General features: G+C 36.0%; 1 protein-coding gene across 1 annotated transcript in view; it reads left to right on the top strand.

Moving 5' to 3' along the window:
* FBN2 (fibrillin 2) overlaps nucleotides 1-26,261 on the top strand; it is a 231,510-nt gene that overhangs the window by 18,829 nt on the left and 186,420 nt on the right. The window lies entirely within an intron of this gene.

Below are 26,261 nucleotides of genomic sequence, written 5' to 3'. Positions count from 1 at the left end.
GGGGTAGGGGAATGGGTACTGGGTAGGCATCCAGCATTGTCCACCTTATCCATGTAAATGGTCGGTCAAGCCAATATGAAAACAATTTACCATAATTTAAATAGCAGTTAAATTCGTGACCTGTAGACTACTGAAAATCCCCAGTGTTGATGCAACAAGTGAACTATTAATAATGTTCTGATAGCAAAAGGGCATATCAAAGAAGGTAAATTTTATAAAATGGGATAACTGTTTAGCACTGAACCATAAAAGTAAAATAAGCTTAAACTAAAATCAATATTACATAATCATTCATAATTACATACATACTCAATTGATTTTCCCAGGGCTTTCATAGCATCTAAAGTTGTATAGTGCTTTCTTTGTTGTGAAACTTTGAGTATATGAAGCTATGTCATTGAAATGTTACAGATAAGTAGTGGTGATGGTTTATATATGTGTAGAGGCTTTGAATTGCAAAGAAACCTTGTGTTTTTAAAATTATATCCATTACTCTGACAAAAACTTAATCCTGGTATTCAGGTTGAAGTTTGAGAAGAAGCTGAGAAATTAGAATTATATGGTGAAGTTTGAAAAGTAAGATGTATGTGGCCTTTTAACATACACTTGTATGTATATGTACATTAAGATATTTACATTATTCCTAAGGTAATAGAGATTTCTTGGGACCGAAGTACATTCCACAAATGACAGAGTTTATAGTTACACTTAGGACAAATTTAAATGTCTTCACCAGATGCTTTTATTTTGGGAAGAAAAATTAATTGTGAAATGTTAGCATAAAATGATAAGTTGTTGAGAATGGAATAAAACAAATTTCTGAGATGATAAGTTTATTTAAACACCATAGAATGGAAAATAGTTAAATTTATAATTTCAAACATAGTTATAATTGGTGGAGATGATGTTCATTTTTCTGGAGATCATGTAAACTTTGTAGCACTTTTATCTTGAGCAGATTTCAAATTCAATTCCTAATTGGCAAAGGAATTGTGTAGTTTCGAGAAAGAGGCTTCCAGGCATTACATCGTTCTTCTGCAACAGTTACTCATTCATTGGGTTTGTTAGTCCTTACTAAATTTATGGAAATTCAATAAAGACTTAACATATATTTTACACGTACAGTAGCATGTTTTCAGAAGAATTACAAAATTCATTAGTTAATGCATTGGCCTGAAGGATTTTTTTTTTAAAACATGGGTTTGTTTCTTAAAAATCTTTTTAAGTACTAACCTTCAGATGAAAGTTCTAAAACTTTGTTTCTTCCAAAGAAGAAATTAGCAATTTCCACTCTTAGATTGCAACTCTGAACTTTAAAGCTTTTGAAAGATATTTTCAATTGAATTTTTAATGTGTAATAGCTAACCCACTGAAAGTGGAGTTCACAATCTTTCTCAAGAAACATTGTCTGCTTAGCTACAAAAGGAATAATTTATTTATGTTGACATTAGTGAATAGGCCCACGTGCCCAGTTTACATTTACGGTTCATATTGTCTTTTTCAATGATTGAATTTTCAAAATATATGTTCTTTGTTCTCCTAGAAAGAACTCTTTTGTAAAATTAGGGATACTTTTCATTCTTAATGTAGAACACATATAATTTCTGTTTAAGTTGGTCTCTTGGGATCAGTAGTGTGATAAACATGGCAGCTTTTTCTGCTATCTGGGCTTCTGGCAGACTGGTTTCCGGACTGGAGACAGAGACTGAATGGTAACCAATGGCTGGCATGATTGTGGTATTTAACTTGAGTCTTGGTGCTGGGTAAGCTGAGCCTTTTTGGAGTTCTTTCCTCATTCTTGCTGATATGTACAATGACCTTTTATACTTAGCATTGAAGAAAGAGTTCTTGTGGTCCCATGCTGATTGTAAAATGCAGACAGCTTAGCTATGTCCAAGGCACATGACAATATTCATGATTTTTGCTTCTCTCTCCATAAAGATGACATTTGAAATAAGATAAATATTGCACTTAATATAAACCTGAAAATACATAGACATGCATTCATCATTATATATCAACACTTGGTGTTTTTTCTCTAACACTTAAAATATACCTTATTATTTATCAGTAGAAACTTGGAGGGGGCAGGCAGGCAAGAAATGAAATTACCTGAGGGATTTCTGGACTAAGTACAGTGATTACTTATTATAAACTCCAGTGTCCTGGAGACTTTCGCTTTCCAGTGCAGGGGATGCAGGTTCGATCCCTGGTTCAGGGAACTCAGATCCCACATGCCGTGGAGCAAGTAAGCGTACGCGCTGTAGAGCCCTCGTACCACAACGAAAGAAACCACGTGTCGCAACTAAGACCCGATGCTGCCAAATAAATAAATAAATATTTTAAAAAACAAAACAAAACATGGCCTGCCCCAGGTCCCTGTTTCAACTTCTATACCTTAAATGGTTGTTGAAATCGTATTTTGTAATGGAATTTTCCTTGATGCTTATATAGAGACCATCTGTTAGAAATATATCCTAGGGCTTCCCTGGTGGCGCAGTGGTTGAGAGTCTGCCTGCCGATGCAGGGGACACGGGTTCGTGCCCCGGTCCAAGAAGATCCCACATGCTGCGGAGTGGCTAGGCCTGTGAGCCATGGCCGCTGAGCCTGTGCGTCCGGAGCCTGTGCTCCGCAACGGGAAAGGCCACAACAGTGAGAGGCCCGCGTACCGCAAAAAAAAAAAAAACAAACAAGAAATATATCCTAGACCCTTTTAAATTACGCATAAATTACTACTACAAATTGTTAAACAATTGTTTTTTAACAGTTTGTAGTAGTAAACATGTAAACATGACTTACTTTTAAAAAGTGTGTAAATTTGGTAAAATTTCAAATACCCTTATGCTTAGTGATATTTCCTTTAAAATGTATATCTTTCAGTAAATGGTACCTTAAAAAGGAGGATAGGAAATTTACTTTTTAACCTACTGATGTTTTAAAGAAAAGTTCCTTTTGTTAATCTGAATCTGCCTCAGAAAAAAAAGTGAGATCAAGTTGCAAATGTTAAAGTTTATAAAATCTAAAGTATCACGCCTTTATGTGAAATGTACAATGGACGGATTTCCCTTCAGGATAACTTTCATAAAATCATCCAGTTAACGCATGAACTCAGTGTTGTAACTCAGCTTCTGCTCGAATACTTCCAGTCACAGGGTGTGCGCTAGCTCCCTCCATCGTGAGACGGAATTCCGTTGTCAGAGTCCTGGCTGTTTAAACTCTGCGTTATTATGCTCCTGCCTAAGCGGGCATTTAACAGATGTATAGTGCCTCTCTTACTGTCTAATTCAGGGGGAAAGTGATGATGGTGACTTCTCTAAAGGCATCCGTTATAACTTACTGCTCAGGATTGTGTGATGGCACCTTGAAGTCTTGAATTATTCTGTACGTTTTTGTTCATCCACTCACATTTCAGTTGGTAAAGTAACTGTGACTGTTATTAAACCTACTCAGACCTTATCCAGATTCTCCAAGAACGAGAGTGGAGATTGGCAAATTAGGGTTTTCCAGAATTCTGGGGATTATGTAGACCAGACCAAACTTTGTGCAGAAATAAGTTATACATTTATTAATCAACATTAATTCCATGCTCTTGGAATTTATTATAAAGTATGCAGGGTGGGTTTGTTCAGCCTATGGACATTCAAGTAGCATAGTAAATTAATAATGTGACCAGGAATACAGGGGAGTGTGGTGAGAGAACAGACTGGAATTCTGCAGAATTCTGTATGCAGTGGATTTGATACTTGCAAGAAACGAATAGGCAGTACTTTTAGAAAAAATTCCTCCCATTGTAATCTTCTTATCTAAAGGTAACGTGTGTTTGTTATAAGGTAATTTAGAAAATAAGACAAGGAAAAACAAGAAATGCAATTATTTATGATTTTTCTCCAGTCAGAATTAATTACTTTTAAGATTTGGGTTATACTTTGAGTCCTTTGTTCTACCACACATATGTTGCTTACAAAGAATGGGATGTTTCCATTCTTACTGGACTCAACTGTAAGAATATTTCATGTTCTGTAACATGAAATGTACTTATATCCTGCTTCTTCTTTTAGGTTATGACCAACATTGTATTAGATTATGGATTATAATAGTTACACTGCATGTTGTAATAATGAGGGCTAGGTATCTACATTCTAAACAACTGTATGATATTTGTAAAGTTATTTTCTCTGCCTCACAGATGAGGAAGTTTTGCCCACTTCAAACTTATGGTAGCATTGGGGGTATTAGAACAGGAGGAGGATCTCCAACAATCTGATTTCAGACCTTAAATTCAATTATGGTGATATAGCTGTCTGCTGTAATTACATTTTTTATTAATTAACATTTAACATTTAAGGTCATTTTCAGGTTCTCTTGTGGTTTTATTGGTTTGTTTCTTAGCAAAGCTCTGATAAAAATCTATGTAGATAAATCTATATCTTTGATTTTATTCTTAGAATATATCCTAGAAATGTAATTACTGAGTCATTGAATATGTGAAAATTTAAAGCTTTTCATATGTTCTGTTCATTTCCCTCCAAAAAGGCTTTTTATGATTTATTTCTTTGGTATTATGTTTTAAAAGTCTTCCCCATTTCCAAATATAAATATCTATAGTTTTTTCCTAGGAATTTCCTAAAATTCCTATTGGAATTTTATTCTTTTACCTTTTTAACCACAAGTTAGAACATACAGGATGGTAACTAAAATAAATTTATTTATAAATATTTATTTATTTATCACATATCTATTGAGTACTTATTTAGTATTAGGCCAAGTATGTGGAGTTCAATTTACAAACAATATATACTCCCTGTTAATGAGAAGCAAATTATCTGTTTAAAGACTAGAGTTAGTCATCTGCTTAAACACTAAAATAAAATACAACATAGTAAATACTCTAATAGGAGTAGTAAAAAATTTATGTGAGAGCTCAGAAATGGTTCCTGATTAAGGGAGAATTACAGAAGTTTTCCTGCAATTAATCTGAATGAAAAGAACTAACTCATTATAATGGGAAAAACAGTATTGGACTAATTCCTGTGTTGATATTACACGATATAGCATGATGGAATCTTGTACTGAATAACATTATTTAAACTCCCCAATTAATTACCAGTTACCACAGTTACTGAGCTGATGTTGGTTTATAGAAATAAGAGGTCTCCCTTTTTCTTGCACTCAGAAGATTTAGTGAGAATGAAATTACAAGGAACAGAGAGAAAACATTACCAGCCGCAGATGTCAAACTCACACGCTCCTGCACACTCACACACACACACACACAGTTCTGCACTCCTGAAATCGTTAAGAACGTTTTATAACCTTGCACTCTCTAAGCTAAACTTAGCCTTAAATGGGCATCAGAGAAATACCAGAAGATCTGTGGGAACTGAACTTTTTGGCAGTAGCTCAGATGACATCCTTATCTTGAATGCCATTAAGAACACAAGGGAAGGAAAATGAGAGAGAAAAAAAGCAGGCAGTGGAAAGTGGAAGGGAAAGAAAAGAAGAACGGAATGAAGAATGATAGCAAAGGGAGATGGAAAGCTAAAACTCAGAGTGGAGATGCTGGGCTGTATAAAGGACGGCTCTAAGTTTTGGAGAAAATCAGTTCATTGATTAATCTGATCTGGGAGAGACCAAGCTTCCATTTCTCACTCTTCGATTTAAGCCTGTGCTCTTTTGATCTATGCAGTAAGATTGAATGTGTTGGCAGCCTGTTAGACCCTGATGCTTTATTTCTAAAACTCCTTTGAGTTAAGCCAGTGAGTATTTTCATTTATTCCAGCTCTAAGTTTCCTTATTTATGTATATCTTTGTTTGCTTTTGGTTTGTCTACCTAGAGGCAGAGGAACCTGCAATACAAAATAAAAATATTCAAATATTTTATATTTGTGTAGCTCCATAAATACTTTCCTGTTTTCCTATTTCAGCATCAGGTCCAAAGACATTAGAGTTTTAGCTGGTATGGAAACTAGGTGAAGCTACCACACACACACGAATTAAGTATAATGAAAGGTTATTACATAGGATTTAGCCAGAAGCAATAAATAACAAAATGTGCATGGGTGGGGAGAGGGGTTTATATTATATCATTGTATATTTCAAAAAAAAAAAAAATTCCCCAATACTAAAAATTCTTAAATAACACCTGTCTCCACGGGTTTCAGATACAGGATTCTGGATCTGCAATTACCTTATAGAGTTGTTGGGAAGATTAAAAGCAATACTGTGTTAATAAGCTCCTAACACATAATAGACAGAGCACCTGGCACATGGTAGGCATCTACTGAGTGATATTTGCTGTGTTTTAGGAACACAGGGTATAGCCAGAATCAAACCTTAATATTAAGACCTGTGTGACCTTGGAAATGTGATTGCCATCTCTGATCTGTGTTTCTGAATATATAATAGGTGTCTACTGTGTCAACCTTGAATAATTTTTGAGACGTAATGATACAATACTTGGCACCCAATAAATGATCATTATTGATGCTAATCTCTTTTAACTGAACTCCCCAGTTATCAAAAAGATAACAGCGGAATATTCAAAAATGGAATTTCAGATACGGAATAAAGGGATTTTGTCAACCGTTTAAATCACACACATAAAGTTTAATGCTGCTTTTATTGAGAATGTAAGGGCTCAGAATAAATAGCATGTTTTAAGAATGGCTCGCATTCTTGGTATGAGAATTAAATGAAAGATAAAGTGCCTAGACAGTGTCTGGCACAGAGTAAGTGCTCAATAAATAATAAGCTATAATTATGAAAAATAAAGCCAAGATATGATATGCTCTCCTACACAAAATTGTGTTTATGGATGAGGAAGATTGTTCCAGCATCACTCGGAATGTCTTAGGTCAGAGTGCATCCGTTGTGAACAATGTAATTTTTGTGTGGATTTTTTGTGATAATACAGGTCAAATGAAAAATACTATATATCATCATCACTGCCTTGCCTGTTGTGCAGTTGAATCTTTTTTTTGACATGTTTCTACTGTAAGTACCAGTGTTGCTATTAGTAATTACTCACTATTTAACTGGTCTCTAGTCTCCCCCTTCTCTATGCACAAAGTCTTGTTCCAAGCATTTCACAGTGTAACTAACATATAGTAGTTTATTTCACTCAAGGTACTTGTAATCAATGGGCTAGTGTATTGCTAAATCTAATAAGAGTAGGTCAGAGGGGTCTGCAGACTGTCCAGAGAACAGTTTCTCTGTGAAGCTTTCCTTGACCACCACCTGCCTCCCTGCCTTACCTTACCTTTGGTGCAAAAATTAGGCATGCTCTGCTTTTTTACTATACCTGCCATATATCCCATTCCTTTAGAATAGCTCTCTTCATCATTGCATTGTGACTGCTTACTTTTTTGGCTGTGAGCCTTTTAAGAGCAGATATTTTTATCTTAAGTTGCCTTGTGTTCCCTCTGCTCCACACAGTGCAGTATATAAAAGGCAGGCCGTGTATGTGACTACATAAACATAGCGGTTCCAAGTAGAAAAAATAGAATGAAAAAAGTACAGACGTAGTTGAGGTTCTTGAGTGTTCATGGATGCTTATTCATCAGTGTGGATCTAAGATACAGTGAAAGGGAAGAGTAGAAAATGAGGCTGGAAAAATAAACTTGGACTTTAATACCCAAAGTCTGGAATGCCAAAGTCAAGAGGCTGCCCTCTATGCAGTAGGCTCTGGGGAGAGGGATTATGAAGGACTTCTAATCTTGAAAGGAGTTCCCTATAAAGGTCAATCTGGAGTGGTAAACAAAAAGAAATGGAGGGTGGAGAGACTGAAGGCAAAGACCTCATTCAGGAGAATTCATTGCACGTCAGGTAGATAATAGCAATGAATCTATTACGTTTGTATGTATAGTGTTTTCAGTCAGATTATGATTTATCTCTGCGTAAATTAAAGTAGTATTAATTTGAAATGGAAAATTATGTAATGCTGGGGATGATGATAAGTTTTTTAGAGAAATTAATACTTATAGCAACCCAAAAATATCAGTTTTTAACGTCAAATTACAAATGAGAAAACTGAGGCACAAGGAGGTAAAACAATTTGCTGAAATTCACTCAGCTAATAAATGGAGAAAGTAGGATTGGAACACAGTGGCATAACCTCAAAACTCACACACTTAATTACAACTTTATTTCGAGTGAAACACAAAATTGCAAAAGTAATGTATTTCTACACTTTAGAAATATATTGTATCAATTGTTAAGTATGAGAGTGATAAATAGGTACACACTTCCAATAGAATGAAAGAGATGGCTTGCTATTTTTATGTTCTTTTGTTATCTGGCTTAGGGAAATCTTTTTGGTGTATAAATTTCTGATTATACCTCTGCATGCTTATACCTAGAGTTTCTTTATGTGTAAGATCTGGTAAAATATTTATTCAAAACTCATAATACTTAAAACAAATTTGAGACTTCTATTTCCAGCCAAGATGGCCTAACAGGAACCAGATTAACCCTCCTGCCTGAGAAGAACTGAAAAACAGAATAAATATATGAAACAATGGGTTTCAAGATATTGGATCTCAAGTAACAACAGAAAGTGATCCCTGAAAGGACTCTGCTAGATTTTCCCAGGTTGCTGCTTGAGAGTTTTTTCAGGCTGTGCTGTGGGCAGAGAGAACCCAGGCATAGCCTGACAGATTCTTTAAGCTGCATGCAAAGTATCTTCTTAGTTCACAATGGAATTAAATCAGAAAGCAGTAACAGAAAGATCTCTGGAAAATACCCAAACATTCAGAAACTGCGTAACTCATTTCTGGTATCCATGGATCAAAGAAGAAATCAAAAGGGAAATTGGAAAGCATTTTGAACTGAATGAATGAAAACAGTATATCAGAATTTGTGAGATGCCATTGAAGGAATACTTGGAGGGAATTTTATAGCTCTAAAGGTCTATATTAGAAGAAGAGAGGTCTCAAATCAGGGACCTCAGCTTCTTCATTAAAAAATTAAAAGAACAAATTAAACCAAAATAAGCAGAAGAAAAGAAGTAAGTTCAGAGTAAAAATAAATGAAGTAGGAAACAGAAAAAGTGAGAAAATCATTGAAACCAAAAGCTGGTTCACTGAAAAGATTAATAAAATTGATAAGCCACTATCCACACTGACAGGGAAAAAGCGAAGACACAGATTATCAATATCAAGAATGAGAGAGGTAACACCGCTCCAGATTTTACTGATAAGTGAATAATGAGGCAATACGATGAACAGCTTTAAGCTAATAAAAATGAAGTGGGTAATTTCTTGAAAGATGTAAATCACCAAAGTTCACTCAAGAAGAAATAACATAAATATCCGTATATCAATTAAAGAAATTGAACCTGTAGTTAAAAAGCTTCTTATAAAGAAAAATCCTGACTCAGATAGCTTCATTGGTAAATTCTGCTGAACATTTAAGAAGGAAATAATGCCAACCCTGTAAAAATTTTTCTAGAAAAAAAATAGGAGTTAAAATTTCCCAAATCATTCTGTGAGGCCAGATTACTTTGAAACCAAAACGGGTGAAAGGCATTTCAAGAAAAGAAAAGAGCTTGCAAATATTTTTCATGATACAAAATTTCTGAATTTCAGCAAACTGCACCAACAATATATTGAAAGAGTGTTTATAATAACCAACTGTTTTATCCCAGAATAAAGAATCAGTGTAAGTCACCGTATTAACAAATTTTTAAAAATCACATGATTATCTAAATAGAGGCAGACAAACATTTGACAAAATCCAGAATCCATTCCTGAAACTGTCAACAAACTAGAGAGTAAGAGGTCTCCCTCGATGTGATAAAGGGGCAGTTCCAAAAAAGGTGTAGCTAACGTTATACTTAATGATGCATAATTATTTTCTATTTCCTTGATTATTCTTTTTTCCCTATAATAGAGTATTCTTGTTTTCTTAATCTGCTCTGTGCCTTAAAAAAAATTATAGTATGTTAGAAAGTTCGTGTCCCATTTCTTTTTGTCTTATGCTTGCTTAAAATGGGCAGCTCTGTCCAGAATTTCTATTTCCACTAACTTGGTAAAAGTGAATTTTCCTTTTCTCCCTTCCAAAATTGCCTAAGAGTTATCTTCCTGTCCTTGCTCCTGTTCGAGAGCCAGGGATTCAAGTACTTGGTGTTCTGAGCCCAGAAGAGGAGAGGAAGATCTCAGCTGGGGTTTGGGCAGCTTTGATGAAAGGACCTGTGCTCTGCACTTTCTGAGGATATTCTTTGTATGACTTGTGCTAGGATCACTCTGTACGGTCATAGGAATATTCTCTTTTCAAAGGGGATATCCCTGAAATTTGAGTGATTTCTCCCATTTCAGCTATAGTCCCTGGTGTACCTTTGATTTCAGAGAATCGTGCTCGGTGCTGATTTCACCCATTTGCCCCATCATTCTCCAGCAGTAGTTCCTCCTCACTATTGTCATCATAAGGGACTTCAGTCCAGCCTCCTGCTCCCTGAGAATCTTTTTTCCATATTGTCCATGGGTCTCCTCTTCTCCTGTTGAGTACTCGGGATGATTGACCCTGTGTGGCGGGGATCGTCCTGTCTTCACTGTCTGGTTTCCTCCCATCTGGTAGAAATCACAAGGGCTGGTTCCTCTCTGTTTTTCTGCTTTCTGATGAGCTATTATGTTGGTTGGTAGGGACTTTTACTCCTCCAAACTTTCCCTAATTTCTCCATAAGCTGAACCCACACTAGCTCTCCAGGGAGAATTAGTGAGACTTCATGGGATATTGATGAATCATTCTCATTCCCTGTATTATTTGGAGGAGCAGTCTCCTATTTCATTCCTTGGCTGCCATTTTCAAATATTATAGCAGGAGTTTGTGCTTATTTCCTACTTTAGGTGCTGAGAGTGAAATTTTTTGCTAGATTTTACCTTTTTTGTTGCTGTTTATATGAGCAGTGGGAAAGGGAGATTCTATGATATGGTTTCAATCTCCTGTGTTTGCCAGGAAGTTGATATAACATTTACAAGTTTTTGATCTGAAATCGATCTAAAGTCACACGGAAAGCCAGGTTATAGGGGTTTCTGATAGAAGATGATATGATTTGTGATATTGCAGTTGACATTTACAAGTAAGATTGTGGTGGCTTATTAAGTACACATTATTGTACCAAGAAACACTGGTTCTATGGGTGCCTCATCTTCTGTAGATTAAAGACTGTGTTTCCCATGACCATACTTAATGTCATGGTTTAATGCATGCAAAATTCTTCCATATGGACAAAGCTGAATGTGAATGTCTTAATCTGACTTAGAAATAGCATACAAGGCACATTCCAAATTTTGAACATGACTGTTTTCATCTTAAGAAAAAAGAAATAAGTTCTGATTGTCACAGAGAGATTTTAATTAGAATTTGACAGATTAACTGTGCTCTTTTTTTTTGTTTTTTTTGCGGTACACGGGCCTGTCACTGTTGTGGCCTCTCCCGTTGCGGAGCACAGGCTCCGGACGCACGAGCAGGCTCAGCGTCCATGGCTCACGGGTCTAGCCGCTCCGCGGCATGTGGGATCTTCGCGGACCGGGACATGAACCCGTGTCCCCTGCATCGGCAGGCGGACTCTCAACCACTGCGCCACCAGGGAACCCCTTAACTGTGCTCTTAAGCAAGTCAATTCATGAATAATTTCTTGTTTGAAATGTGAGGACACTGGGCTAGATCACTGTTTAACTATCTTTGTTGGTAATAAGAATCACCTGGAGTTTTTTTGTTCCAAAATATTGATTCCTACGCCTATACCTTGGAGACTCAAATTTAGTGCTCCAAATTCAATGAATTTCAACCATCGTGGCATATTAACATTTCCAGGGAGGATTTAAAATCCTGACACCCAGGCTTCATCCAGATCAATTACATTAAGAATCTTGAACAATGGGACCCACACCCAAGCATCAGCATTTATTTCTTAAAGCTCCCAAAGTAATTCCACTGTAAGGCGAAGTTTGTAGAACACTGGTCTAGCATGAGGTAGTTACAGAATAACCCAGAATATTCTTATGACAAGTCTGAGAAATCATTTATAAAAATATAGTCAAGATTTTATCAACAACTCAGTTTTTGCATTTAGAGCCCCAAATGAAGCCACTCTGAATAAAACTTACTATCGGGTTATTTTGAACAGATTTATAATGTTTTAACAATATTAGAATAGGCTTTCCCTCTCTCTGATGTGGCAAAATTGGATTTGAAAAGAGTCAACTTTATCTTAAAGTTTTCTCCATTTCACAAATTTTTAAATCTCAGTGACCTCAGTAAGATGTTAACACTCCCTGCAGGGGGCAAGATTGAGTCAACAATGTTTAAAATGGCTTCAATTATAATATTTATAATCTTGGCTTGGTTACTGTGTGGTAAACTAAAAAATAAACCCAATATACCTTAAAAATCACAAGTAGAAAATGGAAACCATTTTCTAGGTCTTTTTTAAGGAAAATCTCACTTGTTTGAAGCAACCTTATGACATCGTATCTTGCTTAAACTCTGTAGCTTATTCAATGATAGCATTATAGTTTTGTAGATCATAGTGAGATTATAGTAGTGTAGATTATACTGAGATGTACAAAGAGACACATCACCTACTTTTTGTATTATACGTTATAATATTTCCTCTTTTAAAAATAATTACTGGCATTTATAAGTATTTATTTCTCACTACACAACTGTGTACTTCCTGTTGCTTATGACTGTGCAAAACTAAGAAAGTATAGTTTATTGTCCCTGTATTTGAGTGGGAGACAAGGAACTTGATCTCTTACTTGTAATTGTAAAGGATGATTTGTGAAGGAGGTGGTATCTGAAATGCTGTTGGATAAACAGACAGTTTGGAGGGCTTGACTAGGGCCGGGGAATACCAGGCAACATTTTTTCAGGCACAGGGCACTTCAGGAAAAAACCTAGAGCCGGAACCAGACAAGATGAAAGAGCAGCTGAGCAGATAATGGCCAAGGAGCTGAGGGGGTGAGGAAAGGACTTTAGGGAATCCCAGTTCAATCTACAACTCTGCGGCAAGATGTTTGAAGGGTTTTTGCTTATCTGTTAGGTATGATCACAAGTGTAGGATTTTGCAAACATCCTGGCCAAATCCTCCAGTAATTTCAGGGTCCTTGTGGGGCCGTGCAGGAGCCATTTTGGTTATCCTCAGATTGCTGTGGATTTGTGAGGTGACCTCTTCCTGGAGTCCCAAAAGAAGGCCGATGTATTGTGCCCTCTGCATTCCCCTCACTGTACCTAACACACTGTCCCCGCCCTGGACTTCTCATGCTGTGCTTTTCCAGCCTGCCTCTGACAGTACTCCTCAGCACAGAGGGGTCAGCCTTTCCTTTTGCTTTTCCTTCCTAACAGGACTTTCTTAGGTCTTATCCTCTTCCTTAGATGCTAGCTGCATGGCCAGTTTGGTGCTGATGAATGCTGGAAAGGTAGAGATTGGCCTAGGAGTAAGGAGCTCTGCATTATAGGTTAGTCCACAAGGTATACTCCAATATATAAAGAACTTGGTACATTGCTTGGTATAGATGCCTAAAAATACTTTCTGTTATTTAATTACTAGAATTATGAAACATATACATCCAATCATTCAATTAAAAGCTTTTAGGAGATTGTGTTACTTATTGTAAATATCACATTATAACCCTGTTTGCTAGCCCAAAGACATAATAATGAACTAGAAAACATATCTCTTTCTCTGAACACTGTACTGCAAGAAATTTGCAGTAATAAATGCAGAATTCTAGATTACTGTGCTTTGAATTATGTTGTCTGGGGACTGCAGTGACCTTGTTCTGTACAGAGTGGCTCTGGATGTCACAGACTATCTTATTGCCTGTTAGGATGACACTAAAGCAAAAGCTTGAACACAGTAGTTACTTAACTAGTAAGCATAGTAGTTCCTGACTCAGGGCATTTATGAGAAGTTTGGAGTGAACTATCTGTCCCTCTGCTTTATTCCTCATTCATTTTGGATTAGATTTATGGTGATTACCAAACCAAATCTAGGAAATTCCACTCACAGTTCCAAGGAAATCTGGCCTACAAATCTCTGAGAATCTGGAATTTCTTGAGTGTCTTCATCCATAACACATGCATACATGTCATATGTTAAGTTTTTGTGTATGGTGTTTGGTGTTCTAGGTGTTGACGTCAGGCTGCCCTAGAAATCCTTCCCATCAGGCTGATTATCAGCGTAAGATAAAGCAAGGAATCTCCTTCCCTACCTTACTCCCATTTGTTGAAGACATTTAGGAAAGGGTATCCCAAAATGTATTAAAATAATTGCTTAATTTGTTCTTGTTTCTCCTTTATTTTATGGATATCTTTTTATTTACTTATATCTTCTTTAATTCTAACAATGCTTTGTAGTTTTGAAGTATGATTTTTATACTTCTTGTGTCAAATTTTGTTAAATTTATTCCTAAGTATTTTATTTTTTGAGGCTATTGTAAATGGATTTGTTTTCTTAATTTCACTTTTTAATTTTTCATTGCTAGTGTATAGAAATACAGTTGATTTTTGTGTAATGATCTTGTATTCTGCAACCTTGAGGAACATATTAATTTTTTAGTGGATAATTTAGAATTTTATATATACATGAGATCTTGTCATCTACAAATGGAGATAGTTTTATGTCTTTCTTTCTAATGTGCATTCCTTTTATTTCCTTTTCTTGCCTAATTGCCCTGACTAGAACCTCCACTATAGTGCTGAATAGAATTGGTAAGAGCAGACACCCTTGTCCTATTCCTGATGTTAAGGAAAAAGAAAGCAACCAGTCTTTCACCCTTAAGTATGATGTAGCTGCGGGTTTTTTGTAGATGGCCTGCAACAGGTTACCTGTTGTCATAAAAGGTTGAGGAAGTTCCCTTGCATTCCTGCCTTTTGAAGTGTCTTATGAGAGTCAAGGAAACAAAGACACACTTATTCAAGAAGACCTATTAAATCTAGGTAAAAACAACAAGAGTCTGTGTCACTTGAGCCATGACTTGCTTCCTCCTTCCCCACCCCTCAGTGCAGTGTAATAGAAGCTCCAATCCAAGCAGGTATGGCCCATGAAATGGGGCTCCCTCTTCCTCTCAGTTCTCAGTCAAGAACTATTATATCTATACAGAAGGGGCAGCTGCCAGTATTTACAGTGTATATAGTAATGTGTATACACTGTATAGAGTATATAGTAAATAAGGTAGGAGGATAAGAAAGGGAGGACTCTCTCTCAACTCTGAATTCTAGCCATTAAGTTTTATGGTGGGAAATCCAGGCAGAGAGAGCATGAAGTACAAAGACACAAGATGAAAAGGAAGGGCATGTTTGGGAAGAGAAAATTGGCCCACCACGGCTAGAGTGGAGTGTAATTTGGGGATGGGAGGTTGAGGAGTTTATCAGTTATGAAGGAAAAAGGTAATAATGATAACAATAACAGCTAACATTTCAGGAACTGGGTAAACACTTGACATGCATCATGTCATTGAAACCTCACAACTCCTCTAAAGAGTAGTATCCTCACTTACAGCCTAAGGTTCAGAAACATTAATGGCGTGCAGTCATACAAAAAGGGCCTTCTATGTCAAGTTAAGAAACGTGGACTTTATCATATACTAACAGGAAGCCAGCAAAAATATTTTGTTTGGTTGGTACTTTAGGAAATTTTAACTTAGACGTGGAAGAAAATAAACTCTGAAGGCAAATGACACTGAAAGAAAGATGGCTGCTGAAATGGTCTAGGAGAGAGAAGGGGGCCTGAACTAAGTAATCAGAGTTGTACTGAAGGGGAGGCTATGCATTCCAGTGACATTTCCTAAGCAGAATGGACAAGACTTAGTGACAGATCTGGGGCTGGAGTGAGAAGTGTCAAGAATTACTGTAAGGGTTTTAGCTTGGATGACTGTGTGAATGCTGATGACCTTATCTGATGTGATGATCACAGAGAGAAAACCAGAGTTCTAGGAAATGACAGCAGGTTCAGGGTAAGGCATGTCATACCTAAGACACCCATGGGACAGTCAGACAACTTTGTCCAGTAAACATTAGCAAAAATGGTCTGATTTCAGAAGAATAGGTGAAAAGTAAAGCCTAAGGATGGAGTAACATTGCTGAAAGGAAGGAACTAGTCCAAGAAAAGAATCAGAGAGGGAATAACAATATTTACTGGATAAAGTTGCTTTCTTTAAAAAGTGTCCAGAAAGGAAGAAAGTTGATGAATTAGAAAATAAAATAGTAAAAAGACAAATTTCTCTACATAGAATGCACGAGAATGGCAGCATGAAGAGCTCTGTTAATCTGGTCCCCAACATTATTTTTATTTTTTATTTTTGCAGTACATGGGCCTCTCACTGTTGTGGTGTCTCCCATTGCGGAGCACAGGCTCTGGACGTGCAGGCTCAGTGGCCATGGCCCACGGGCCCAGCCGCCCTGCGGCATGTGGGATCTTCCCGGACCGGGGCATGAACCCGCGTCCCCTGCATCGGCAGGCGGACTCTCTACCACTGTGCCACCAGGGAAGCCCCCCAACATTATTTTTTAACAACCGTAACTGTTAAAAAATATTTTCAAAAACAGCCGTTTTAAGTCTCTGAGTATTTCTGAGTTTGATTAAATGAGATGGGGGGAAAACGACTGTTATTTAGGCATGAATCACAATACCTTTAACTGGTATTAGGAAAGGAGAAACTTCATTCAAATTCAAATTCTTCAGAGAATTTGTAGGTCATAGATCAAAATTCAAAGTGATCATGGTGTTTATTAGAAGGGATTGTGACAAGGAGAGAATGGCTCAAAAGAATATTTCTAAAACCTTGGCATCAATGCCCTCAATAGAATTTAATTAGTATCATTTAATTAGAATCAGGTTGAGGAAAAAAATGCTCATCATTCAGAGATTGGTTTTTTAACTTTATAACTGGTGGCAAAATTTCTTTATTCATCTAGGTGGGCTTTTTCTTGATTTGTTATTGTTGCTGCATTTTCCCCACTGTGTTTGTTTAACATTAGAAAATTACCCCCTTCGGATAGTGGAACTATTTTGGAAGAAATAATTTTGGCTCTGTTAAAGAGTAAGAAGATTGTCTATGACATAAATGCCAGTATTCTGCCAAAATCATTAGGCTTGTGGCTTGTACTTGGCTCTGGTAGCATTGTGACATGGTAGCTGTAGCAGTCTTCCCTTGCTCCAGTTCCTGTGTGGACAGAATGGGATTATTCCCTAAGCTCTGTTACCACCCGATCTTGCAAGGAAGCATGCCAGCAGTGCTTTTACCAATAACCTGCTTTTGTTCTCAGTAAATTGTAGAATCTCAAGGTCTCACTGCTTGGAGCAGAGTTTCAGTGTCCTGAGAACATTTGATTGCATTGCAGAAAAATCAAGTGTCTTCTTAAGAAAATTCCAAGTATATTTTAGAAAGTGACCTTTTTAAAGGTTATTCAAACTTGTAAAAGTCAGTTTTAAAACTACGACACCCATTTATGATAAAAAATCTCCAGAAGGTAGGCATAGAGGGAACTTACCTCAACATAATAAAGGCCATATATGACAAACCCACAGCCAACATTGTTCTCAGTGGTGAAAAACTGAAAGCATTTCCACTAAGATCAGGAACAAGACAAGGTTGCCCACTCTCACCACTCTTATTCAACATAGTTTTGGAAGTTTTAGCCACAGCAATCAGAGAAGAAAAGGAAATAAAAGGAATCCAAATCGGAAAAGAAGAAGTAAAGCTGTCACTGTTTGCAGATGACATGATACTATACATAGAGAATCCTAAAGATGCTACCAGGAAACTACTAGAGCTAATCAATGAATTTGGTAAAGTAGCAGGATGCAAAATTAATGCACAGAAATCTCTGGCATTCCTATACACTAATGATGAAAAATCTGAAAGAGAAATTAAGGAAATACTCCCATTTACCATTGCAACAAAAAGAATAAAATACTTAGGAATCAACCTACCTAAGGAGACAAAAGACCTGTATGCAGAAAACTGCAGGACACTGATGAAAGAAATTAAAGATGATACAAACAGATGGAGAGATATACCATGTTCTTGGATTGGAAGAATCAACATTGTGAAAATGACTCTACTACCCAAAGCAATCTACAGATTCAATGCAATCCCTATCCAACTACCAATGGCATTTTTCACAGAACTAGAACAAAATATTTCACAATTTGTATAGAAACACAAAAGACCCCGAATAGCCAAAGCAATCCTGAAAGGGAAAAACGAAGCTGGAGGAATCAGGCACCCTGACTTCAGACTATTCTACAAAGCTACATTGATCACGACATATGGTACTGGCACAAAAACAGAAAGATAGATCAATGCAACAGGATAGAAAGCCCAGAGATAAACCCACACACATATGGTCACCTTACCTTTGATAAAGGCGGCAAGAGTATACAATGGAGAAAAGACAGCCTCTTCAATAAATGGTGCTGGGAAAACTGGACAGCTACATGTAAAAGAATGAAATTAGAACACTCCCTAACACCATACACAAAAATAAGCTCAAAATGGATTAAAGACCTAAATGTAAGGCCAGAAACTATCAAACTCTTAGAGGAAAACATAGGCAGAACACTCTATGACATAAATCACAGCAAGATCCTTTATGACCCACCTCCTAGAGAAATGGAAATTAAAACAAAAATAAACAAGTGGGATCTAATGAAACTTAAAAGCTTTTGCACAGCAAAGGAAACCATAAACAAGATGAAAGGACAGCCCTCAGAATGGGAGAAAATATTTGCAAATGAAGCAACTGACAAAGGATTAATCTCCAAAATATACAAGCAGCTCATGCAGCTCAATATCAAAAAAACAAACAACCCAATCTAAAAATGGGCAGAAGACCTAAATAGACATTTCTCCAAAGAAGATATACAGATTGCCAACAAACACATGAAAGGGTGCTCAACATCACTAATCATTACAGAAATGCAAATCAAAACTACAATGAGATATCATCTCACACCAGTCAGAATGGCCATCATCAAAAAATCTAGAAACAATAAAAGCTGGAGAGGGTGTGGAGAAAAGGGAACCCCCTTGGACTGTTGGTGGGAATGTAAATTGATACAGACACTATGGAGAACAGTATGGAAGTTCCTTAAAAAACTAAAAATAGAACTACCATATGACCCAGAAATCCCACTACTGAACATATACCCTGAGAAAACCATAATTCAAGAAAAGTCATGTACCACAATGTTCATTGCAGCTCTATTTACGATAGCCAGGACATGGAAGCAACCTAAGTGTCCATGGACAGATGAATGGATAAAGGAGATGTGGCACATAGATACAATGGAATATTACTCAGCCATAAAAAGAAATGAAATTGAGTTATTTGTAGTGAGGTGGATGGACCTAGAGACTGTCATATAGAGTGAAGTAAGTCAGAAAGAGAAAAACAAATGCCGTATGGTAACACATATATATGGAATCTAAAAAAAAAAAAAAAAAGGTTCTGAAGAACTTGGGGCAGGACAGGAATAAAGACACAAACGTAGAGAATGGAGTTGGGGACACAGGGAGGGGTAAGGGTAAGCTGGGACAAAGTGAGAGTGGCATGGACATATATACACTACCAAATGTAAAACAGATAGCTAGTGGGAAGAGGCTGCATAGTACAGGGAGGTCAGCTCTGTGCTTTGTGACCACCTAGAGGGGTGGGATAGGGAGGGTGGGAGGGAGATGCAAGAGGGAGGAGATATGGGGATATATGTATATGTATAGCTGATTCACTTTGTTATACAGCAGAAACTAACACACCATTGTAAAGCAATTATACTCCAATAAAGGTGTTAAAAAAAACTAGTACAGACTCTGTATCCTTTCAAAAAAAAAGGCCTTTCCTTTTTTTTTGAAGACCATTTTCTCCTTTTCTTAACTCAAAATTTATAATGGGAGTTTATCTCTATCTCATATTACCATTTTCTTTGGATGTAGGGTGTTATCCTCATCAGTTAAACATTTGAAGAAATTACATATGGTGAAGGTTTTTCTGAGTATTGGATCAAATCTATTTCCAAATCAATATGGAAATAGATCAGCAAAAACTCAGGAGCACTCTGTACTTGGAAGGAAAAAGTGCATTCCAAGATTTCTGCATTAGTGCTTAAGGAATTGATGAGTAACCTGTTTGTTTTTCATAAAAGCCAGTAATCAGTGAAGTAGAAAAGTTGCTATTTATTTTTCATATGCTTGTTGCTGTTAATGTAAACTTGCATATCTGGATATAGATGGGTGAACTTAAAAATGATGCGTGTCCCCTGGCTACATAAACCCATGTGATTTTTTTTTAAACATCTTTATTGGAGTATAATTGCTTTACAAGGGTGTGTTAGTTTCTGCTTTATAACAAAGTGAATCAGTTATACATATACATATGTTCCCATATCTTCTACCTCTTGCGTCTCCCTCCCACCCTCCCTATCCCATCCCTCTAGGTCGACACAAAACACCGAGCTGATCTTGTGTTCTGCGGCTGCTTCCCACTAGCTGTCTATTTTACATTTGGTAGTGTATATTTAAGCTGGGATGAAGTGAGAGAGTGGCAAGGACATGTATACACAACCCATGTGATTGCACTGCATTATTCTCTGTACTTCATGTCTCCATGTGGGCACTAGCATTGATATCTCCACTTCACAGTATATACAATATCTGCAAGTATGAAGGAATAAACTCTGGTTTTCCAGTTTCTGTTTAAGAGAATAAGTTGTGGAATTTGAAGGAAATGTTGGGAGATTTTTATTATTCTCTTATTTTGTTTCTTTTTGCATTTGCTGAGGTTTCCATGATTAATCCCAACCTTGTTGGTTTTGTCTTCAGTAGAAATGCCAGTGAAAGTTCTCCTGACCAATACTTATTTCTTTTTCACAAACCTTTCTCACCATCAATACAGCTAACATATGTTGAAATAAAGTTGATATGAAATTGGTCAGCTTTCCTTTTTAATACTTGATCTGGGTATGGCTCATCTCAAATTGTCAACATTATAAAATTACTTTTTTTATATGATTTATTTTTTCTGTTTGTAGAAATAATGCATGTTTATCATACAGTGCTTGGGCAATGCTGACCATTAACGGAAAATTATTGGAGTCATGTTTAAATAATGTTATGATAAATAGCTATTTTTTAATAAGCACCTACTATGTAGAAAGACTCTTCCCATGTATTTTTTCAATAAATTAGTGTCAGGAAGCTAGTAAATGTTGGCACTGAGATTGAACCCAGGTCTTTCTGACTCTAATGTGTATTCTCTTTGCTATACTGCTAGTCTGTATACTATATCGTTCTCCTGGTCATGCATTATAACTAATAACACACACACACATTTATTGTTTTTTATGCTGCTGTATTGCTTTGGACATAGTACCTACCCTCATAGAACCTTTGTTTCCTCAAGTGTCTATTGAGTATAGGATTAAGTTTGCTACTATTTTTATTATTAAGAACCGTAATTATTTTCCTTTTAAAAATGAATTCATCTGTTATTTATCAATCATGATTACAAGGCATAGATACAAACACATTTACTAGAAAGCCAGAGTTTTTAACTTCATTATGGTATTAGAGAGATGCATTGCCTGAGAGCATTAAACATTTCTTATGTAGTATAAAAAGAAAAAAAATGTTTTAAATGGAAGAATATGAAAACAAGAGTATAGAAGCATTTAAAATCCAAATCAGGGGAAAATATAGCTAAATGTATGAGAACAAATATTCCAAATAAAATTTTATCAAGTGTTTCATGGGCTATCTTGGTCAAATACTTATTAATGAGTACAAATCCAGCTAAATTGCCACAGGTGTAATTGCCATTATTGACTCTGATCTAGCATGATTGTATAGAAATGTTCATTTTTACCATATTTAGTCTAAACTTGCTTCCTATCAGTGGCATCTTGCCTTGTCTGAAGCTAGACCTTGAAATGTTACTGAGTTGAGACCTCCAGGCATGTTAAAATCTCCCAGAAAATTTATGATAGATTGCAGCTTACCGACAATCCATGCTTGATAGTCACTGGCAAAAGTATGGCAGCTGACAAAGACTGTTAGTACAGCAACCATTTTTACCTTACATCCTGGCAGTTGAATGAGAAGATTTAGGGCTTCAGTGGATGCCAGCCTAAAATTCATTTTTGTAGTAGATTCTTGAGTCTGAGTTTATTGAAGCATGAACTCCTAAGGTTTTATCCTGGCAACAAAAGATATGTGGAAAATGAAATGGTCATAAATATGACTGAAACGTTTATTAAATTTCTAGCAGGAGAGTAAGGGCTCCAGCAGAGTATATGTGTTCTTTACAACTTCAATAAAATGTCATCCTTGTAACTTTTATGACTTTTTAATATGTTGGTTAAGTTTAAGTCTACACTCTGTTTACATGAACTGCATCTGAGTTTAACTGGAATTATTATTATTATTATTTTTGATAAATCAAGAAGTCTTCTCTAATTGATGTTGTCTTAATTGGAGCAGTGGTGTCCCAAAGGTAAAATAGCTTGTAAGTAATAGGATATGCAAATTCAGAACTTTCATATGTGTTGTGAGAAGTTCTTGTGCATTTTAACCTTTGTTGTCATTGGAATTTCTTGCCCAAGCATGTTAACTGTGTATCAAAATTTGTAAAGTACATAACATATTATTTTAAATAAAATAAAGTGAAACATTTATTCATTTAGGAAATATTTACTAAGAAGATATCATCTACTAGTCACTGTGCTAGGTACTAGGGAAACCACTATAACCAAGACATTTAAAATCCCTTTTGTATGGTGCTTACAGTCTGTTTGGAAAATTTAAAACAAACAAAAAAATACACTTAAAAATATATTGTGATAAATGTTCTGAAGGAAACAAAATGTTTCCTGAGATAACGGATTAAAGCAATTTCAATGATCGTGTAAGAAATTCCACTCTTTAGAGATGCCATTTAATTTGAGACCTTGGATTAGTCAGGATGGCCTAGGTTATGCTACTGTAACAACCTTAAAGTCTCTGTGGTTTGTTTACTTAGTAAACAAAGGTTAATTTCTTTTCACCCTATGTAACCAAGCGTCCAGTATGAGGTATCAGGGGAACTTTGTTTATCATAGTTACTCAGGGATTCAGAGTGAAGGAGACTCTGTCTCAACACGTCTCCATGGTCACCAAAGCAAAGAAGGAAGATATGATGACTTGAAGACTGGCCCTTAAAGGCTTTTGCCTGAAAGTGACATCTGTTATATGATTGGCCAGAAAAGGTCACATGACATGGCAACACCTAATTTTTTAAAATACAGATATATACAGTTTTCTATGTGCCTGAAAAGAGAGAAAAATTGGATTTTGATGAGCAGTACTAGTGACTTGCACAGGCCTTAAGGATGAAAAGGAACTAGCCATTTTAAGAACTGAAGGAATAAAGTTCTTGGAAAAGGAGATTGCATGGGAAAAAGCCCTGAAATAAGAAAGAGGTGAGTGTTTTGAAGATAAAAGAACAACGGAAGTGGAGTATTGTGAACAATAAATTTTTTAAAATAAGTTTATTTATTTTTGGCTGTGTTGGGTCTTCGTTTCTGTGCGAGGGCTTTCTCTAGTTGCGGCGAGTGGGGGCCACTCTTCATCGCGGTGCGCGGGCCTCTCACTATCATGGCCTCCCTTGTTGCGGACCACAGGCTCCAGATGCGCAGGCTCAGTAGTTGTGGCTCACGGGCCCAGTTGCTCTGTGGCATGTGGGATCCTCCCAGACCAGGGCTCAAACCCGTGTCCCCTGCATAGGCAGGCAGATTCTCAACCACTGCACCACAACAATAATTTTTTATAAGATTAAATATTGTTTAGGAGAGTCATTGTTTTGAATAATTATCTGTCTTCCATTAAAAATACTAATGTGGTAATAGTGACCAATTATTTTTCCACTTAGGAAATATTTTTCCTAATTGTTTATCATTTACTTTAACTTTTTCATTCATTGTCAGCAGGGTTATCTTGAGATTGTGAAAGTTTTTCCTATTGTACTCCATTTATGGTAGGTGTACAGTTGTGTGGAATAAAAAGTCATGATATGCTAATTTTTCTTAAGAAGACTTGCATTTGATGTTATGTCTTCTGGGTTTATAAGGACAACTGTGTTTTTCTCTTCTATGGTTTGCCTTGTCTCTGATAGCCCTCAGAAGAGAAGTCTAAGTATTAAAATTGTAGGGTAAAAGAATATAGGGCAGATAACATAACATTCTAACCCTAAAGTTATTTTTATATATGGGCATTAGTGAGATATGTCTGATCTCTTGCAGTTAAATAAACTCTGAGAAATGCCTCTAAATAAATTCTGTACTTAAATGATAAGTTTGATTTAGCCCTGGAAATTGGACATAATTCTGTCTAATCACTCAGGAATGCTCTGTTCTTAATTAAGTGATCTTTTTAAGTGTAATACTATGGAAAAATTTTAAAGTCTGGAATATAACAAAAGACATTTCAAGAAATCTTCCATGTGCATACCACCAAATGAAAAGAAAACTAACTTAAAAAACATTGCTTCAAATCACTTCTTGCTCTTTCTCCCTCTCTTTCATAAAAGAAATACATCTTTACAGGTAAATTGAAATCCCCTTTGTTCTTTTTTTCCTCTCTCCTGCTTTTCCAGAGGTAATCACTGTCATAATTTATAGTGTATTTACTCCATTCACTTTATACATTTACTACATTTAGTGTTTCCACAAATTATATATATATATATATCATTGTTTTACATTTTTAATGAACATAAATGCTATCAGACTCCATGTATCCTTTAACTTACTTTCATTGAACATTGTTGTTGAGATCTTCCCATGTTAATACATACAGAACTAGTTTATTCATTTAAACTATTCTGCAGTATTCCATTTGTATAACTGTAAAGCAGTTTACTTATTCATTCTTTCACTGATAAACATTTAGATTCTTTCTCATTTTTCCTAATTAAAAAGTGCTACGATGAACTTCTTTTAAAGTGTTTCCTTGTGCATGTATGTAAGAGTTTCTCTTGACTAAACAAGATTGGATGTATGCATCTTCAACTTGTCACGCATTGTTAGACTTCTCTCCACAACAGTTCACTTGACCATGAACATGGTCCTTTCTTAGCCAGAGTTGTCTTATCCAGTATTATCCAATACTTTGTGTTGTCAAGCTAAGAAGCTGGGCTGCGTGGACTACCACTCACTAGCTTATTGACCCAAACTCTCTGTACCTCACTTTGCTCTTCTGGAAAATGAGGGTAATAATAGCCATACCTTGTAAAGTTTTCATGAGGACTAAACAACACAAAATATGCAAGAGGCTTGGAACAGTGCTTGCCACATTTTTTGCCCTGTCTGCTGTGTGTCCAATTATACCTCATTTTAATTTTGTTTCTCTCAGGATGTTTGCATATCTTTTCATTATTTATCAACCATTTGTATTCTCTTCTGTGGGTTGTTTATTACTATTTTTCTCTATCTTTCTAGAGGTGTTCATCTTTACTTTTTGATTTGCATGCATTCTTCATATATTCTGGATATTAATTCTTTGTTTATGGCATATAGATATATATATGTACATGTACATATGTCATACCTACATAAACCATAAACAGAATTAATGTCTATATATGTCTATATATATATATGTCTATATATATATATATATTTATATTTATTTATTTATTTTTATATTTATATGGCTCAGCTATCTGCTCTTAGACTGTTGTCTGCTTTTGAATTTTTGGTTATGGTGATTTTTCTTATATAGAATATTTTAGTTTTAACTAATTCTCTTTTACTAATTTCTTTTATGATTTCTACTTAAAAGTATCTAATATGTAGGTATACTAAAATATTTAATATTCTGTATCTGCTTCATGCTTAAGTTATAGTAACTTTAAAGGACCTAGAATACATACATAAAGAGAGAGAATATGAACAAGCATGAATGTGCTCAAGTATAGATAATACAACGGCATGAAAAAAGCTGTAATCCTATGAAAATACAAAAATAAAAATTGAACGAAGTTTTACATTAAACAATTAGTTTTTCTCGCACCCCTCCGCCTTGCCCATTCCATATGCAGTTCAGTTTCTGGGAATATATTAGACAGCCCAATCACTCACAGGCTTCCATCACATATATGGTGGAAATGTTACTCATAGCAGTCAAGTCATACACAGCAGAAGGATTGAAATGCTGTTAAGTAGCCTCTACTGGCAACCAGATTCATCTACTCTATAAAAAGAATTATATTATTGAAGAAAATTACTG

Source organism: Phocoena phocoena, chromosome 3 (assembly GCF_963924675.1).
Source record: "Phocoena phocoena chromosome 3, mPhoPho1.1, whole genome shotgun sequence".
Lineage (NCBI taxonomy): Eukaryota > Metazoa > Chordata > Mammalia > Artiodactyla > Phocoenidae > Phocoena > Phocoena phocoena.
Note: the sequence above shows the minus strand (reverse complement) of the source record. Positions and strands in the feature narration are given on the sequence as shown.